The sequence below is a fragment of the Apus apus genome, chromosome 1 (assembly GCF_020740795.1).
Source record: "Apus apus isolate bApuApu2 chromosome 1, bApuApu2.pri.cur, whole genome shotgun sequence".
NCBI classification, from domain to species: domain Eukaryota; kingdom Metazoa; phylum Chordata; class Aves; order Apodiformes; family Apodidae; genus Apus; species Apus apus.
The window spans coordinates 22,869,188-22,889,808 of NC_067282.1; the positions used below are offsets into that span (position 1 = coordinate 22,869,188).

Sequence of the window (20,621 nt, forward strand, 5' to 3'; positions counted from 1 at the left end):
GAGACAAAACCTTAATGTGGAGGCTTCACGAGAAGTAGAGGATCCTCTGCCTTCCTGTCCCCTGGCAGAGGTAGGGGACCTGAGAGAAGAGGGGAACTGGAAGCGGGTCCCTGCTTGAGGCAACAGGCTAATCCGCTCCCAGCTTCCCTCACCTTCACATGTGCCCTTACAGAACAGGGATATGGCCCTGGATCAGGAAAATCAGGTAACTGAGGTTACTGACAAAGGTCTGTCCAGGGAGTTGCCAAGGCAGTCTGCCCCATGCATTAGGACTGCCTCTGTTAAGAACAAAAGGAAGGTAATTGTAGGAGATTTTCTTTTGAGGGGAACTAAGGGCCCTATATGCCGGCCAGACCCAACCCTCAGGGAGGTTTGCTGGGTCCCTGGGGCCCAAGTTAGCAGGACCTTGGGGTCCTGGTAGACAGGAGGATGACCATGAACCAGCAATGTGCCCTTGTAGCCAAGAAGGCCAGTAGCATCCTGGGGTGTATTAGAAAGGCTGTGGTTAGTAGGTTAAGGACGTTTCTCATTCCCCTCTATTCTGCCTTGGTGAGGCCGCATCTGGAATATTGTGTCCAGTTCTGGGCCCCTCAGTCCAGAAGGATGGGAAACTGCTTGAAAGAGTCCAGCACAGAGCCACAAAGATGATTAAGGGAGGGGAACATCTCCCTTATGAGGAAAAGCTGAAGGAGCTGAGTCTCTTTAGCTTGGAGAAGACTGAGGGGCAACCTCATCAATGTTTACAAATACAAATATGTTAAAGGCGAGTCTCAGGAGGACAGAGCCAGGCTATTTTCAGTGATGTTCAGTGATAGGACAAGAGGCAAAGATGATCTTTTGAGCTCCCTTCCAACCCCTGAGATTCTGTGATTCTGTGAAATGTTGTGTTTGAAGCGGTATAAAGACTAGCAGGTAAAGTATTTAATTAATTCACAGAATCACTTAGGTTGGACAAGACCTTCAAGATCATTGAATCCAACCATTAACCCTACCGTGCCAAGTCCAGCATTTAGCCATGTCCCCAAGCTCCATATCTCAATGACTTTTAAACACATCCAGGGATGGTGACTCAACCACCTCCCTGGCAGTGTGTTCCAATGTGTGACAACCCTTTCAGTGAAAAATTTCTAATGTCTAGTCTAAACCTCCCCGGCTCAACTTGAGGCCGTTTCCTCTTGTTTTATCACCAGTTACTTGTGGGAAGAGACCAGCACCTGCCTCTTTACAACATCCTTTCAGGTAGTTCTAGAGGGCAATGATGTCTCCCCTCAGCCTCCCTTCAGACTAAACATCCTCGGTTCCCTCAGCTGCTGCTTGTAAGACTTGTTCTCAAGGCCCTTTGCCAGCTTGGTTGCCCTTCTCTGGACATACTCCAGCACCTCGATGTCCTTCTTGTATTGAGGTGCCCAAAACTGGACACAGTATTTGAGGTGTGGCCTCACCAATGCTGAGTATAGAGGGACCATCACCTCCCTGGTCCTACCTGCCACACTATTCCTAATGCAGGCCAGGATGCCATTGACCTTTTTGTCCACCTGGCACACTGCTGGCTCATGTTCAGCCACCTATCAATCAGAACCTTCAGGTCCCTTTCTGCTGGGCAGCTTTCCAGCCACTTTTCCCCAAGCCTGTAGCATTGCATCGGGTTGTTGTGGCCCAAGCACAGGACCCAGCACTTGGCCTTAAGTAAAAAATTAATTAATTAATAGTTAATAATTATTTAATTAAAATTAATCCATTCCAACATATGTCATTTTGACATGTTCCTAAGTAGGCTTCTGTGGGAAAACAGAACTTGGATTATGCTTTGTTTTAACTTTCTTGGAGGGAACTGTGCAGAGGAGTGGAAGATGAGCAGTGCTGAACTGGGTATTCAGCCTTCGACCTGACATTTAGTCTGGTGGGGAGGATAGGCCCAACTTGCTGGTAGGAAGGAATACATCGCTGTGCTTGTCTGCTTATCTTCAAACCCTGGTGCCTAATGGGCCCAAAAATACTGGAAAAATGAGGAAGATGTGGTAGAGTGAATAGAACAGTGCAGGCATGAGCAAAAGTGCAGAAAGGGGAAGGCTAAAGGAATTGTCTGTCCTATCCTAGGGTTTTGTTTATCTTGCTCGCAAAAGGAGATCAAAGAGCCCCCACCCCCAAAAAAGAGTGTGGATGTAGGTTATAGTGCTTTAAGAGTAGAGGTCCTTTAAAAAAAAAAAAACAGTAGAGACCATTACAATTTAAAATTGAGATCTGAAAACAGAAAACTCAGCAGGCTAATAGCCATGGCCGAAAGGTGAGAAAAGCCTCTACCCCCAAAGCAATACCCTCTGCCCTCTGCTGCAAACTCAGGAATTGATGGGGTAGTAGCAGACTTAGAGGAAAGGGGCATTGTCTCCTATGTGCTTTTGTCTTATAATTCTCCTGTCTGGCCAGTTAAAAGCCAAATGGCCAATGGAGGCTCACAATAGATTTTAGGCAGCTGAATGCTGACACTGCTCTTTTAACTCCCACAGTGCCAAATCTTTCGGAGCTGGTAGCTGAGATTCAGGGAGCCTCCCACGCATGGATGGCCACTCTAGATGTAAAAGACATGTTTTTCATTATTCCACTCCAAGAATGTGACAAGGCTTGATTTGCTCTTACCTGGAAAGGAGTGCAGTACATATTTAATAGGCTACCCCACAGGTATAAACACTCCCCCATGATTGCTTACAACACTCTAGCTGAAGTCTTAGCAAAAATTCCCATTTCAGTGGGTATTACCGTATATCAGTATATTGATGATGATACACTAATTGGTGGAAAGAGCCCTGGTCAGTTCGAGAAGACTTTGGAAAATATATGGGAAAAAATTAACAGGTCTGGGTTTAGACATCCCTGAGTCTAAGGGTCGGGGACCAGCACAAGAGGTTAAATTCTTGGGAGTCTGGTGGGTAAATGGAGCAGCCTTCATTCCTCCTGACACCATAAAACAGATAGAACAGAAACAGAACGCCTGCAGCATGAAAGAGTTAAAGCAAGTCCTGGGAACAAGAAGTTACTGGCATAAACGCATCCCTGGCTTTTCTGTTGTTGCTTGCCCCTTGTACAAGTTGCTCAGAAAAGGCAAAGCTTGGGAATGGACAGAAGAGCATGCAAATATGTCAGTAACGGAACGCAGACTGTTCAGCAGTTGGGTCCCATCCACCCAACAGATCCTGTCCACATAGAATGGGGGTTCAGCGAATGTGGTTGCCATTGTAATTTAGAGCAAAGGGAACCAGAAGGGCCGGAGAGACCCCTAGAATTCTGCTCCCACTCTTTCCCTGACTTAGGTGTGCTGGCTAACCGTAAGTACTTGTGTATGCCTGGATAGCTTTAGACAAAAGTGTGTAAGTTTAGCAGGTGTAGAGAGCAATCATGTGGGTTACCCATGTAAATACTGAACACAGAAGCATGAGAACCATGGATCTGGATCCACTACTAGAAAATACAGCTTTTACGCTGTTGCAAGGATTCCTTAGAATGATGACTTGCCATCAAGAAGACACTCACAATAAAAATAGGCAGACTTTATCTGTCCAAACCAACTGTGGTTTAAATGTTTGTTCTTGGTTTGGATTTGATGATGTTCTTCAGGGTTATACACTGTTTGACAAGGGATTCTGTTTTGCCCCAGTATCAAATGAGTCAGCAGTGTGGTCTTGCCAAAACATGATAAATTGTTCCAATAGGAAAAAACATTATTGGGTTGAATGTTATTGGCCAGTTTATATCACCCTAAAAATGGGCTGTCTGTGCCAAAATCACAGCATAGAATACAAGGCAGTAAGAGCAAACTTTGCACCTTGTAATGGTTGTCGTGTTTTCTCTGGTGATGCTCTGTCTGGTTTGATCTGGGCCTGTAATGATGGTAAGATGTTCACCTCTTTGTGGGCTGGGTTACCTAAACGCCAGTTTACTTTAGGCCTCCCAACATTGTGTCCCATGTGGAAGAAGACTCCTGTCTGACCCCCTTGAATGGCTCACATTAAACAGGCAAATATAGAACTAGGGAGAGATGTAGAAAGGTGGCCAGACCCAGGACCAGCTACCTGCATTGCCTGGGAAATGGAAGGATATTCTGGGATTTGGATCTGCTACTGTGTGAAAGTGATTGTGGATGAGTAAATTAGCTTCATAGGACTATTTGTGAGGATTGTACTTCTACATCATAATTCTTGAATTTGTCAGGATTAAAAAGGTTCATTATGCCTTTGGTCATTGTTTGGTGATTTCTATGATTACTGTTGAAGCATGAGCTGCCTGTAAGCATTAGAGGTCCGGTGCTGCCAACAACAGGGCAGAAGTGACTGGCATCCCAATGTGTTACCATCAGAATTGTCAGCAGACTTTCTGATCTGTAGATCTGCTTGTGATCAAAGCAGAAGCATGTCACTGAACACTGTTGGGCTGTTCTAAGGATAGAAGAGCAGTGATCCAAGGGAAGCTCTTCCTGCAACATGGTAGCAGTGGGTTTCCTTGCCAAACCAGTGTAACAAGCAGTTGGACTGAACCTGTCTTGACTTAGCAAGACTTGTTGTAGAATCTTTTGCTAAATTACATTTTCTCTTTTTTAGACAGTAATATTTGGCTCATTGTTATTTGCATTCTGCATGTAGAGCAATAATGAAATTCTTTTTTCTGAGCTTTGTTTTTCATAAAGTGTTGGGGAGTGAGTATGCCCAGGTGTTCCTCACTGCCACAGACAGACTGTGTGCTTCTTTGCTAACAGCAATTCTGATGGCTTAAAAGTTTTGCTAAATCAAGGCTGTCAGTTATGCCCCTGTGAGAAGATACACGAAGTGAAACCATTGTGGTCATATTGGAACAGTCTGTGGATTATGCCCACATGCATTGCGTTAATAACCAAACTTTGGAGCTAATTAATTTTTCACACAATCTGATATCCAGCCAGTTGTCTTTGATGTATTTAATGAACTCTCCTAATACAGTAAGTTGTATGTACACACAAACTGAAAAAAGAGCTGTGGGTACTACTGATTGAGCTATTTCAGTCCATGTTTTCTGTCCTAGCATAACTTGAGTGACGTCAGGTTTTCAATGTGCCTCCTTTCAGTAAACTGACTAACTTAATTTATGCAATTCTTGAAAAGGGCCAGAGCTGTTGCAGCTCATTTGCCATTCCTCATCTCCCATAGCTGTGCATAAATCCATGGAAGTTTGATTTGGGAACTTCCTGTATGTAGTGTTACTGGGTTATGAACTCCATTTCATAATTTAAAAAGCTCTGACATCTCTGTGTAAATACTTATTTTTATTCCTTTATTTGTGGGGATGTCAGTTAAACCCAGAAGCTAAAGTTGCTAATCATAGGCATTCTGGTGACTAATTAGTGTGTACTATTGTATAATGCAATTCTGTAGGGAGACTCCTTAATTTTTACACAAAATGTAATCAAAACATCTAAGACTGACCTGTAAAGTGTATATTTTTTCTTTTTTTTTCTCCCTCTGCCTCTCTGTTTACCAGTTTAGATGCTTTACAAACATTTCCGTTTCCTGAAGCATGTCCACATTCATTCAGTATTTGGTGGAAGAGGAACAGATTTAGTGATCTTAAGTACGTTTCCTGTCCCAAGCAAGACCATGTAAAGGGTACCTGTAGTTTCATCTGTGTGAGATCTGTAATCCTCAGTTGATACCTGGGGACCAGGATTTGCTGCAGCATCTCAAGCAGCACTAGATGCTTGTGTGTGGGCAAATGAATCAAGCCCCTACTGCTGTATTAGAGGCTGTAAATCTGTTACAGTATCTCGAAGCTACAAAGTCCTGTTAATTTCTGAAATAAGTCCTCAGAAATATCTTTAGGAAAAATATCAAGTTCAGAAGTGTCACAGCATTAGGTGTTTTTAATGAGACTAGGAGCATCATTAAATTAACTTCTAAGATACATGCTGCTATACTGTAATTCTTTCAAATTTGTCAGTACCCTCACTGCTGCTGCAAGGAGCAGTCCCACTCAACATCTCTGAGTGCATTAATCTTCAATAGCAATTTGGGCTGAATCCAGTCTATCATAACAATCCTTTAGATCAAAAACATCTTAAAATTTGGAGTACAGTCACATCTATCTTGGAATAGATAATGCTGCTATTTTAAAGTAAGTTTGAACTATTTTATTTTTGTTTAACTTACATTTAATTTTAGCAGTTAGAACCAGAAGGTGCTGCATCCAGTAACCGTCTGGCACTTTCTTTTTTGTTTTCAGTTTAAAAGATTTTAAAACTGTTTGGATATTAATGTGTATAGTGCTGATTGTGGTGGGACAGAAAGGTGGGTGTGTTGTTAATCTAGACTTTCTTTACAAAGACTGAAAATAAATCCACTCTCTCTTGCTTTACTTGACCTCATGGTTCTGAATATCAGCTGTAGAATATTATTTTCTGATTTTAACAACATAATGGCGATAGTGAGTCTTCATCATGCTACGTATGATTCATAAAGACATATGGATTTTGTTGCTGGTCAGATGGAAAAACATGTTAGATGGGAAAGTAAACTTTTCCAGCATGGTCTTGTTTAATATTCATCATAGGAGTCTGACCACTTAAAGACATTGGTGAGACTTTGCTGGTGGTCAGCATGAAAGATAACAAACACAGCATTTTTTGCATAACAATGCTAAAATATCCAAGTTTGTTCAAGTGCATATTTTCAAGTAGCAGTTTATTTTATTTGCTGTGACCTTAAATAAACATTTTCTTTTCTAAAGAAGTACTGTCCATATTTTTTTGATTGACTTGATCTGATCAAGTTTTATGACAAGCCTTAACAATAAAGTCTCATTTCAGGTTGCTGGTAGTTTTCAGACTTCCAGCAGAAATTTTTTTGTATTATCAGTTCCTGTGGTTAGGCTTTTACAGAAAACTGCTGTTTATTGCTTGAATAATTACCATTTTAATTTAGTTAGGAAGCACAATTTGTGTTGGTAGGCTTACACTGTTCTTTTGGATCAGAGTCAGAATGGGAGTCTAGACAATTGCAAGTTCAAGCTCTGAAACCTTACTGTCTTAATTTTATGCCATAAAAAGTCAATTAATGCAAGATGTGTTGTAGTTGTGCCCTATTTATGGAGTTGTTCATAGCTTGTATTAAAGAAAGTTAAGTTTGAGGAAGAAAACTTTCTCCCCAGAGTAGTATCCAGCTTATGATTGGTACCAAATGTTGAGAGCAGATGCGAATGAACGGGCTGCCCCTTGTATTCATCTAAAGAGGACAGCATGTGTGCACGTGCTAATTTAGTTCTAGTGATAAACTTCCAGCAGTGTTTCTACAAAAGTGTCATAGGAGACATTCTCACATTAGTATACGATGCTGTATCACTTGTGAAGCCTCTCTGATAGGCACTGTAATGGCTGCAAGGCACTGGGGTTAACGTAGTAGCCTCTAGAGCAGACTGAAGTGGCCCCATCTGGATGATGAGCTTTGTGCAGTCTCTTTGCCAGGTGAGCTTGGCTGGCTGTGAGATCATCTCTTCAAACTACTGTAGTCATAGCAAAGGACTTTTATGGGTTTTTTATTTCCTTGTTGGAATAATTGGAAATTGTGCTGTGATCTAAGAATACTACACTTCATTACCGAGTTTGTAATCTATGTTTCTGCATAGTGTAAGTTGCTTGGTTTATATGTGAGGGGTAAGAGTGGCTGCTGAGATCATTTGTTCCATGTGCTATGTAGTATATTCATTAAGAAACTGAACAAAAAGAGTAAGTTTTGCTTTGTGTGTGGAAGGCAGCCATGATCATGAGGTTCCTCAGGAAGCTCTGAGGACATCACTGAAAATTAGTGACTTAGCCAGTGTTTGAGCAGGAACAAAGAGCCTGAAGCAGGAGGAGTTGCAGAGTGTTCAGCTGAACTGAGTAGCAAGTGTAATGCTCTCCGTTGCTGGTGGAGCAGCTTCTCTTCTCTGAAAGAAGAGCAGTGTACTGAAGGCTGGTAGTTTTATATCTACACATGGAGAATTATGGTTAACTGTGCGAATTGTGAGTGTGTACATCACTGGAGCTGACTCAAAAATGGAGTGACCTTGTCACCGAGGGTAGGGAGAAAGTATTTTTAGAATTGTAACTACATGCATTTTTCAGTGGTATTTGAGGCTGTGGTTTTCTTAGGCCGGACATTAACATCGTCTCTTACCGGGAGCGTAACACTTTTCTGTGAGCCTGGTTGTCAGGGAGAAGCAGGACAAGGTTGCTCTGCAAGGGCGTCTGCACTGGCAGCCGAGAGTGACAACAGCACTACCTAAACAAGAAGACCTGGTCACACTATCCAGCATCAGCAACAGCCTCGTTTGCCAGACAGGCCCAGGCCCATAGTCATGAAGTAGGTCCAAGGCAAGTCAGCCACTCAGAGTCAGCTGGCATTACCTGTAGCATGGCCCAGACAGGGACCAAGGACAAGACTGAGCTACACATAGTTCACAATCAAAAGAGGGAAACCCCCAGCAAGGGTTTTCATAGCTCTTTTCCACACAGCTCTTCTCACAGCTGTCTGGCATCACCACAGTGGAGCTAGCCCTAAGAACAGCCAGCCAGCTGACCACCTAGGAAGGGGTGAAGAGGTGGGGCTTAGGGCCTCGATGCTGATCACTGAAAATCATCTCTGCCTGGAGGAGTTTGCTTCAGTCAGCTATGCTTTGTTCTCCTGTGTTCTTGGACATTTTTGTTGACATCTTTGAGGCTGTGGAAATACAACTTCTGATCCAATTTGCTTCACAGTTTTCCCCGATTATCTTCATGTGTATTGAGTTGTATGGGAAGAAGGTGGATCCCTGGGGTACTCTGCAAGTAAAGATTTGGGAGGAAAGAGCAGCACAAAGAAAGCACTGTGACTTGCTTAGCTCTGTTGCAGGATGACTGACACCCACTTAGTACAAGCCAAATAATTTCTGCTTTCGAGAGGCAGTAGGAGTCCACTGATGATCATACCAGATACAAAGGGGGAACATTCAGGAAGGGTTACAGATCTATAATGGACAGTGGGGTCTTAGGTGTGAACCATTAACAGTGTTTCTTTCTAGGTAATGTCTGTCCTACTGAAGTGTCTGAAAATGTCTCATTTTTTTTTAGCATTTCTGGTATGATAATTCCTTCAGAAAAATGAATTGTGTCTTTGTTTCCATTTAAACATAGTGAAGACAATTAATATTTAAGGGAAATATCACTCAGTTCACTTCAATAGCAAATAATGAGCAAACAATATTAAGGACTTACTGGGAAAGGCCACGGCTTCTCTGCGTGTGTCACTGTTTCATTATAGGTAATATTATAGTCAGATTTTTACATAAAAAAGAAATCTTAGCATTTGCTGCCACAGTGATAATGAATGATATGCTAAAAAGCACCAGTGGGGCAAAAGGAGATGGTTGCTGTTCTGCTTTACAAGTTGAGGGAATGAAAGGTGCAGAGTTAGGGTGTTAAAGATACCTTTTTGGGATTAACGAGATACATAAACAATTCTCACAAACCAGAGGGTAAAGGAATTACGATTGTGTAATGGAACAGCAAAAGGAAGGTGAGAATTAAAAGGATCAGGAGTACTCTCCCTCTGCTCTTGTAAGTCCCCACCTGGAGTACTGTGTTCAGTTCTGATGCCCCCAGCACGGGAAAGACCTGGACCTGCTGGAGCAAGTCCAGAGGAGGGCCACAAAGATGATCATCAAAGGGCTGGAGCACCTCTCCTATGAAGACAGGCAGAGAAATTGGGCGTTGGAGAAAAGGCTCCGGGGCAACCTTATAGCAGCCTTCCAGTACCTGAAGGGGCTACAAGAAAGCTGGAGAGGGACTTTTTACAAGGGTTTGTAGTGATAGGATGAGAGGTAAAGGTTTTAAACTGGAGGAGGGTAGATCTAGGTTAGATGTTAGGAGGAAATTCTTTCCTGTGAGAGTGGTGAGACACTGGAACAGGTTGCCCAGGGAGGCTGTGGCTGCCTCCTCCCTGGAAGTATTCAAGGCCAGGTTGGATGGGGCTTTGTGCAACCTGGTGTAGTGGGAGGTGTCCTTGGTGTTCCAGCCCATGCATAGGGGTTGGAACTAAGCTGATCTTTAAGGTCCTTTCCAACCCAAACCATTCTATGATTCTGTGATTGGAGAAAAACAGGAAAAAGGGTTGAAGAAAAAGAAAATTAGACAGAAAGGAGGGGAAAAGAAGGTAGGAAGAAGAAACTCACTGAAAAGTACAAATAAATGAGCCAAAAGCTGCTAGAAAAAGATGCATGTATTTTGAGAAGACAGAAAATATGTATAACAATGCTGGAAAAACAAAGAGGAAAGAAAACATAGAAATAGAAATTGATTATTCTGTAAGAAGACTATCAGGTATGAAGTTATTTTTAAATTAAGGTACTTGCTGGAACCAAGTGTTTTATTTCTAAAGATTAATAGTGATCTTAAAATTTAGAGGTTTTGAAAGCTGTACCATTTCCCAATTTGTATAAAGATCATATGACAGGTATTGTATCCAGACATTAAATTTCATTCTGAATTTTGCTGGTGGTAATTCAAAGCGACATAATTATATTTATACTTTTACTGCTGTAAAAGAGGAAGTAGCTAGTTCTTAGAAAAGTTACCATCTGAATATTGATAAACAATTGAATGTCTATTGATATCTGGGACAGTGTGTATGGCTAATGGTGTAATAAGAAGTATATGTTTACATTCAAGGTGTAATAAGTAGAATATCAAGTAATCCAACAGCTAAATCTGGTATTAGTTTACAGATTCACAGATTAGGAAGTAAAGAATAGCGTTGCTATGGTGAAGTCTATATGATAAAGCACAAGAAGAACAAGCTAGTGAATAATTGATACATGTCTAAGATTAGGAACAATCATTTACAGTGTGCTCTTTGATATTAATGCATGCTTTTTTACTTTAAAAAACCTCAGAAAAACACATTAGCATGGACTGTGACAAGTTTTTACATAAACATTTAAGCAAAGTACCAATGGCTTATGTGTGCAAGAACCCGCAAATGTACAATTACTGCATTACTAAGATTGAGAATTCAGGTGTAAACAGAAAGTTCAAAAATTGAAGGCTTTTATAAAGGGCTGTATTTGGCCAGATTACTGTATTTCTTAAAAAAATAACAGAAATAATAAAGAATGTGTGCCCTAAGATTCAGTAAGACAAATTATGCCCTTGTACCTGTATGTTTACCTCCTTCTCATTTTAGTAAGAAGTACTAAGCTAGAAGTACTGGTTAGTTTTAAAAGTGCTAGTTAGAAGTAGTTTAGTAAGGTGTCCTAGGCCATCTTGAATTAAGGAACAGTACTTAAAAATGTCCTGATAAAGCTTAAAGATACGCTTTTTCAAAACGGATAAAAATCTGACTGCTGTTGCAAAGGCATCTCTGATGTAAGCTAATAGAAAGCTATTTTCTGGGATAAACCCTGCAGATTTCCTGGAGCAAAACCTGCAGGCATCATGGCTTTATAAACAGTTTTGCTTAATAAATGTGTCATTGATTTTTATAAATGTATGATGGAAATCAGTGAGCATACACGGTAGTTCTAAATACAGTCCAGCTGCCCTGTAGCAAATTTCATTTGTCATAAATGCCTTTTTTAGGAATCCCAGTAGCAAGAGCTATTGTTCATTACTAATTAGCTCCATTAAAAGAAATAAAATATATGCAGTTGGCTTGCATACAACAATCCTGAGGTTAAGGCTGGTTTTTTTCTGCTTGCAAGTTGAACGAAGTTATTAAGGGGAAAAAAATTGACCTATATGAAGTAATCTCCATATACATATTGTGTGCTTAATTTCACCTGTTTTTTTTCACTCTTTTAATGCCTCAAGTTTGCAAACCATCTTATAGTAAATGCTCCATTAAAGCAAGCATCTCTAAGGTAAGTTAAGTGATAAAATCAGGTTATGACCATGTATTTAGAACTTTAGAAAGGACAAATTGAAATGAATAAAAACTAATTCAATAGTTATTGTGAAACAGTGAGGGCAAATATCAAGGGATAGAATTGAATGATGCCTTAAAGAAGGATGGCAAATACCAGCATTTGGTTCAGGTAATTTACCATGTAGAATAAGTTGGGAGTAGCATATAGCATGCAACAAAAAGTTCAGATTTGTGTTACATGATGAGGCACTTGATTTCCTTCAGTAACTTCTAAAGCTGCACAGGCTTCCTGCACATTTTTCTGCCTAAAAATAGGCAAACTGCCACTGATCACAGAATGATGATTATAAATTAATCAAGACGTGCAAGCTGAGTGGTAAAGGAGAGGTTGTCTTTCTTAAACATAGTAGGGATAGGGCATCATAAAGGTACTAGATACATATAAAACTGATCAGCTTTTTGTCAGCTAGTTTGTAATTTTCCTGTTTCCCCCAGATAGATGTATTTAATGTAAATTTACCCAATTTACTAATTGGGCTTTCAGACTTGATTTTTTTTTTTGTCTGTCCCAGAACTGAATCAAATGTAAAACTTGCTTTGATGTTTCACACATTGGTGTTTTCATATGGACCAACCATGCTCTGTGTAGAAGAAACTGTATCTGGAACCTGTATGTTTTTCATACTTTTGTTACATGCGCTGTGCTTTAACAGAGGACTCATGCTGAAGAGGAAAGAGGCAGGCTTTCTGTGGTGTCTGAAGCAATGATCTGTGTGGGTGCATTGTGGAAGCCCCCTCCCTGGAAGTACTCAAGGCCAGGTTGGATGGGGCTCTGAGCAACCTGATCTAGTGGGAGGTGTCCCTGCCCATGCAGGTATGCTGGATCTAGATGATCTTTAAGGTCCCTTCCAACCCAAACCATTCTATGTTTCTACGTATATGTAATAGTAACACTTAGTGGTGTCCTCTTCAAAAAGATTTTGATATAGTTGCTTGGTGGAATGGTTGCATTTATTCCTGCATTCTTTAGTCAGTGTCACATTAGATATTAGAAAACAGCCTTACTAATTGCAAAAAGGGTAGGCTTTTCCAGTATATTGAAGGTCTCAGGCATATATTTCATTTGGGAATGTGAACTTGTTCAATGTACCTTGGAGATAAAACTTGTGCATTTTATTTTGAGAGAGGGAGGCTCTAGGTGAGTCTTAAAATATACTTGAAAATGTTACAGACCAAGAGCTAGTAACCATATTTAACCTCAAAATTGAAAAGCACTTACCTTTTAGCATAGCCCCATGATTAATGGGAAACTCCTCAGTGAATGGCAGCTGTTGTCTGGTCCTTGTCTTCCTATTCATCTCTTTGAAATGAAATTTAGAGAGCTGTGAAGGTTTCCTTCTGGACGTTTGACTTGGTAGTTCCTTGGGTGCTGCACTGAGCTGGGGTCATGGCTTTGGCAGCAGAGGTGCACTTTTTGTGACCTTCACAACACTATGTTGTGAAGCTGTGCTGAGTGGAGCTATTGTGGACTGAGTTTTGAGGTCTACTGGCCCATTAAAATTGTGTTATAAAATTCTACCCAGCAAGGGAAGCTGTGTTACTGCATAAACACTAGAGGCAGTTATTCTCCTTGTTTAGCTTTTTAGAAATGTTGAAGTAACATCTTGGAAAAACTGGCAGTATTAAAGCCTGTCTGCTTACATGCACAGGCCAGGACAGTATTTTCTTTATCATGTATCAGTGAGGGGCTAAGCCTCAGCTATCTGATATTTGCTACTTTTTGGATATATTTCCATGGAATTTAGTTTGGGGTTTTTCCTATGTCATATTTCCCGTATAGGTTGCTAAGCATCAGTGAATTAATTCCTTATATGTTGCTATCTGTATTTTGCATACAGGAGAACATGAGCATTCAAGTTTCACGCATTTACATTATTACGTTATTTATAAGTGATTTCTTGCAGAAAAGCAGGAAGTACTCAGTGTTGCAGAGCACAGATATTCTCAGATTACTCTTTCAAAACTTGAAACTGTACTACATAGCTTTTTCACCTGTGCTTTGACAGAGTGGTAGACACTTGTCAGAGGCTTCAGCATGAGATGGAACAGATCTGGATCTTCCTCTGAGCACAGTGGAGAAGAAGAATGCATCAAGAGCACTGCTTCCTATTAATACTTTTGAGAAAAGGATGTTTAGTCAAGGCAGATGTTCATGTTGTGTTGTTAGTGTAAGTTTTGAATAAAGTGTTCTCTGTTTCATTCTGAAGCAGTTTGCTGGCAGCATGATTAACAGTGGTATATTGTACAACTGAAGAAAGCAATATTGATTGCAAGTATAAAGGTGCCCTTGTGGATCCATTCTGAGTTGTTTTCCTAAATGAAGTAATCTTTTAAATAATTTTGCATCTGAAGATATTTTCTTAATTTACTGTATTGTTTTGGCAGTCTTCGTGATTCTTACTCAGATTTTGGTTTTGAGATTGTCATATACATGACTGCTAGAAAGTGCAGTTGCTAACGGTGGTATTCAAGACACTATTATTATTAGGTTTGGGCACCTGGAGTTCCATTTTGTCATCTTTTTTTGGCAACTTTGTTGTGTTTGGAAACTTTGGTGCTAATAGTTCACATTTTTTCACTTCAGATTGGTATTGGTATTTTTCTCTTGTCTTTTTTTGGCATTAAATATGTTATTAAGTAAGTGGGAAGCAAATTGATTGGTATTCTGAAGTTGAAAAAACCACACTTGGATATTACTTTTGTTAGTCTTAATAATTTACTCTGAAGGCCTTTATGTATAAAGACACAACAGATGGGTAAGTCAAGTAAGGCAAGGGGAGGGCTTACTTGATCATTATTTAAAGTGATTATTCAATATCTACTCTTTTTTACCTAAAATAATAATTACTTGAGATGGTAATAGAAAAAAAGTAACACTGTATTATAGAATTTGTCTATTAATTTAGACAAAGTAAATTTAAACTGAAGAAACAGCTAATTTTATAAAATGAAGGGAAGGTACTGGCTGCAGTGGGTGCTCTGCTTGTTTTTTTCCTTAAGCTGCTTAACTGGGGAAAAAAAAAAAATGCAGATGATGATAGGAAGTGTCTCCCTGGAAAACAGATTTCTGTTCTACATTTTTTATGCCTGCCTATCAAATTCTCCCTGTTCATGCCTGCAAAAAAAGCTGTAAAAGTTCAGGTCTAAAACTTTTTCAGGATGCTTTGTACAGATCAGTAAGAGTTTCAGCCAGAGTTTATTTATTGAAAAGTGCAGTGTTTGGGTCACTAAAGCTGCTTGCCTATTTGATTAATCAAAAACAGAGTGGGGAGAGAGATCAGAAGAAGGGAAACTGTTTAATGAAATCCTAGTTTAGAGATCAAATTTAATTAAAACTAGCCAAACAAAAGTAGTAATTCCTATCCGAAAACTATTGCAGCCAGCCACATCAAAGAAGCCTACTAAAATAAACATCAGGGATTTGGCCTCAGTTAAAAATCTGTGGTTTTTTAATGAGATTATTATTTTTAATATTTTTGTTCAAATGGACCTCCACTCTTGCTTTACTCTCCAACTCAGCATTGGATTCCTTGTTAGAAATGCTTGCAGTAGGACAGCAAGCTTCAGAACTCTTCTGAGAATGCAGCAGCATCCTGCTGGTGGCCAAGTGCAACCACCACCACCTCCCATTTACCTTCCTTTTTAGTTGTGTAGAAAACTCCTTACCTTTTAAGCAGTAAAATGTTTTCCCCTTATTACACTGATTCCCAAAGCAACAGGACCATGGTTACATGGTCACTTTCACCAGGAGGAAATAGATTTGCATGCTGGAAAATGAGATCGCTTCGTCCTACATCCTGCTCTGTCCCTCCAACTCTTGTGTTGGCCATGCTCAAGTCTTCCCAATAAAAGTTAATGTGAAGTAGAGGGAGGGCTGGTGTTTGTTGTTTTTTTTCTGTTGTTGGGGTTTTTTTTAAATCTCTATCTCAGACCAGACGTTTGTGCCTCTTAAAATACCACTTGATTCTGTCCTTTTCACTTTTGAAATCCTTGATGAATGTTATTCAAATTTATGGGCAGTTTTGAACTGCAATTTCTGTAGAGCTGTTGTGTTCTGAAAACTTCTAATATAAAATAGCTAGAGAGACAAGAGCTTAAAACTAGAATGGGATGGCATTTATTAATATTAATCTTCAAAGTTTTCATCAATGTGGAGCTTTCTGGAGAGCCAGTAGGGAGCTGTTGGTGACCACAGTGGGAGACAATAGTCCATGTACTGCCACCCTGCCAGCAAATGAAGTTGACTCCTGCCTTCAGTTGTGCATACTTTTTAATAGTTGAGGTTTTTATTTTGTATCACTTTATCTTCTTTTCTACCAGTGAATGAAGTAAATTATTTTAGGACCATACATTGTTTGTTAGCCAACTGCCTTTGCTAATAGTAATCTTGTTGTTGTGTAGGCACACAGTCAATTAGTAAGATGAACATTTTGTTAGATAGCTAAATGTAAAAGAATTAGAATAAATGATAGATGTATAAGAAACACATAACCTTAGTTTGTTTTAGTAAGAAATGATCTGTCAAGTTGAGCTCTAGGGATTGTATAATAACACATCAGAGAAAGTGCCTTCCAAGTACTGGTATGTTTGTTAATCTATTTTAGATCATGAAAGATGCATCCCAGGCTCTACATTTAGTAAATGCATTTAATGCCCTTACTTACTGTTTAAAGCAACATAGTTACCAGAAAAGGCTCCTGTATAAGAGACAAGTATGTTGGGATAAGAGTCAAAGTATAAATACTTTGAGAGCCTAAGGACAAAGTGTGAGGACCATAGGTGTATGTACAGTGTGAGTTGCATCATGCAGAAATGCTTGTGCTGCCTTTCTGAGGTCTTTGCACAAATTGAGGGCCACAGACTGCTCAGGCCTGGCCCAGGGAAACCAAATGAGAAGTGCAGTTGGTTGGGTAGATGCAGGCAACTGATAGAGCTCTGCTTCTTCCAGCACCCAGACCAAAAGCTGTGCAGTGCAGCAGTAGCTGGTCTGAAGCAAACACTTATGTTCCTGGAACAGCAACACACTCTATGGACTGGTTGAGGACATCCATGTTGCCTGGGAGGTAGTTTATCCCCTCTGCATTAAATACTTCAAAAAATGAAAAATGCTAGTTGAATATGAATATGACTGGGTAACTTCACCAGCTAAGCTTATTCTCACTGTGGTATCTAATCCATTTCTGAGCCAGCAGACTATAAAAATCAAGGCAGGGGATGGAAATCATTAAATGAAATAATTTTTATGAACAATAAAGTGATACATGGCCAAATAGTTTTGGTTTTCTTTTTCTCATTCAAAAGTGTTTGAAATACTGGTTTCCTTGATTCTCTCACAGAATATTTATTTATAAATCACCAAAATAATCTATTTTATCTTGTAATTTTGCCTACTTTTAACCAATGCAGACTAGTAAATTAAATTATTAGTTAATTTTATTCTTAAAATGAGTCAACAGTCATTTTAATGTTTGCCTTCATTATTTTTTCTTTTCAATTTAACATCTCAACATAATGATACTAATACTAAACCTCTCTCTAAGTATTTGAAGCATCCAGCTATTTTAGCAATATTTTTTTAACAAGAAACTGTGATAAGCTGAGATTGTTTCAGTATTCAGTGGAAAAGGAAGATTAGTGCCAGAACAGCTCAGCAGTTACATGATTCTCTGCAAGGATTTACCTGTTCTCTGTCTGAATTATTTCTCTTAAGAATCATTATCATATTATGATCTCAGAATTAATTACAACTTCGAGTGGGAAGTATTTTAGCATTCTTTGATTCATTCTTCGGTGTTGTCTGTTACCCTCTTTTCATAATAAGTTACATTTCTCATGAAGAAACAGTATTTTGCCTTGTACTCATTGTTTCTGTGTCTCTTTTTCTTTTTTTCCCTCACTTTTAGTTGCAAAATGTGAGTGGTGCAGTTGCTGTTTTGGACTCCACCCTGAGGGTTGCTAAGCAGAAGAACTTCATTGCGTAAGTAACCTGTTACTGAACAGGCTGCTGCAGCCCTAACCAGCCAAGTCTTAAAGGAAATAACTTCTACCATTTACTGTTTGGAACTAGGCCTTTTAAACATGGAAAAAACTAAACAGTAAATTTGTTTTAAAATAACAACACAGCTAAAGATAAATAAATCTTTGCCAGCAGAAACGAGTGTGAAGCAAGAATATGAATGCCTGAAAGTAACAGGCAAAATAAGAACTCCTGAGAATGGAAGGTAAAATCGTGCATTGCAAAGGCTCAGTTGCCTTTATTCAGTTTTGAGGTTTGGGGATGTTGATTCAGTTTGGCTCCATCTCTGGCTTCTAGACCGGTTAGTGGCCTCAAATGAACTGCACAGATTTTGTGAGATAGTTTCTGTTTTGATCTGTGCAATAAATATTTTACTCTAATAATTCAGATTTTGACATTCAAAGTCAAGCTGGTTTCTCCATCCCTCTTAAGCACTAAAATATAAATTACCCGGAGTAGAAGTGTGTGTGTAAATATTTGAAATAGGACAGTAATGCTTTCTATCAAACAGTACTACAAATTTGGTTGGCAAAAGTTTGTGTATCTTTCAGCATGTTCTGGAGAATATTATCTGACCATCAGTTATGATTAGCACCATCTTGAAGTCGATAAACACAGAAATATTAGGAGAGAATCACATGAAGCTGCATGTGGGAAGGAAGAGAGGCAGAGAGCAGAGCCTGGAAGCGTGGTGAGGTAGTGGCTGTGTAGTTCAGATGTGCAGACAGGATGCTGTGAAAACCACAGTAAGCAGATACTGAAGTTTACAGAACTTAAAGAGTAAAATTAAGAGACAGTGTTAGAAGCAGGTTTGCAATAGCTGGTGACATTTCTGAGGCTATTTTTTTCCATGGTGTTAAACTTAAGGTCAGCTAAGAAAAGCTCTATTGTTGGTTCTTCGGCTTCTTGTCAGAGTTTAGCTGTAGGTAGATAAAGTAGACAGTTGTTTGACCAGTTGGCTGGTGGAAGCAGCCAGACTGCTTAGGTAAGACCTGTTTTGGTCCTGCCTTTCCTTTGCCTGTGTCTTTTCCTGACTGACAGTTGGAAGGCTGCAGAACAGCAAGGCAGCAGGTCTTTCTGCACAGCTGGGCACAGGCTGCCTTCTGCTGTTCTCACCCATAGATGAGCCAGAAGGGACAAGGCAGCCCAAATAACCCACAAGGCTGGGTTTTCTCAGAATGCCCTACCACCCTTACCTCCCCCAGTGCCATGAGAGCATGCCTCCTTCTCCATCTCAGCCTTACCGCTTCCCCCTCCTTCTTCCCCTCCACTGCCCACTGCAACTTTGCATCTGCTCTTGCAAAGCTGTGAGCTGGCTTTGCCAAGCAGCTGCTGGGCTTGTGGGGCTAAGGGCCTTTGCTGCTGGAAATTACACCATCTGGCCACACAGCAGAATGCTGTATTCAGAGTTTATATTTAGATCACCTTGTATCTGGCATCTGGTCTTTATTTATCTGTGTGCTTGACGAGATGTGGTTTGCACATTTTCTTTTGTAGATGATTTTCTTTGTAAAGCATTTATTGTCAGTTCTCGGTTGCCACAGTGAAAGATGTTCCTTAAAAATAGTTGTTCTTTTTGTAGAGTAGTCATTTCTATTGATGGGAGCTGCACGTGAGATGCCATTTATTACTGGTGTCAGAAATTAGGAATGTCAGGCACACAGAGGGACAGTAAAGAACATTTTGCCCCTGTAGCTAGATCAATTATGATACCTGCAAAGATGGGCTACATGCATGACAGGTCCAGAAGTACTGAGTAGTCTGATATAAAGCTATGCTGTGCTATATATCTCAGGTTTCTATGAATAGGTCTGGCTTGTGGGGTGTTTGATGGTGGGGTTTTTTGCTTTTCATACGTGTTTTTGTATAAAGGAATCTTTGTCATGGCTTAAGGACACGCTTAAATGAGTACACAAAGTAACATTCTGCAGGAAGGCCAACAGAGGGTGCTGGAGAGATGCAGCTTCACTTGTGTTTTGTGTTCTGGAGATCAGTGAGTTTTGACAAACCTCCTTGTTTGGAGATGTCATACTGTACAGCTGCGGAGTTACTGTATTGTTTTTGCGTTTAATCCTGTAATTTTCATACTTTTATTTTGAGTTACAAAGATTTTTTTCAGAAATTCCTGTTAAGCAATAATATTTACAAGAACAACGTGTACCTACTTAGGGCATTTATTAATTTTCTTTACTACTAAAAGAGAAACAAATTAAAATCCTGCCTTTTGAGAAGAAAAAGCTGGGCACATTAGAAATGCCAGTAATTTCTGTGACTTATACATATTGTGTTGCACATATTTTCAGACTGATAAAACAAAGCCCTAATCTATGAAAGTCATTTGGTGTAAATCCTACCTGTATTACTGTAGAAATAACATGATTACCAAGAAATATCTCAAGGAGCATGAATAAAAGGTTAGATAGTATATGAAAAATTATTATGCAACACTTTGCATTAAAATTATGTCTATACTGTATACTATCCTTGTTGAGGATCTGGTTTCCACTCTGGTTGTAGAGGAGACTGTTCCTTTTATATACTGGACTGAAAAGGTGGCGTGTATGCACATGGTTGTAATATTTGGCTGGAGACTGCTTGGTTCAGCTTGCCCATGTTCTTTGAAGCAAAGTATGTCCACACTGTTGTAGTGATGA

At 39.8% G+C, this 20,621-nt stretch overlaps 1 protein-coding gene across 2 annotated transcripts in view; it reads left to right on the forward strand.

The window, feature by feature from the left end:
* Window positions 1–20,621, forward strand: part of FRY (FRY microtubule binding protein) — a 243,628-nt gene that overhangs the window by 12,449 nt on the left and 210,558 nt on the right. For both annotated transcript variants that reach the window (XM_051611586.1, XM_051611616.1), the window contains exon 2: window positions 17,855–17,928. The gene's annotated coding sequence lies outside the window, so the exon portion shown is untranslated. The remainder of the gene's footprint in view (window positions 1–17,854; window positions 17,929–20,621) is intronic.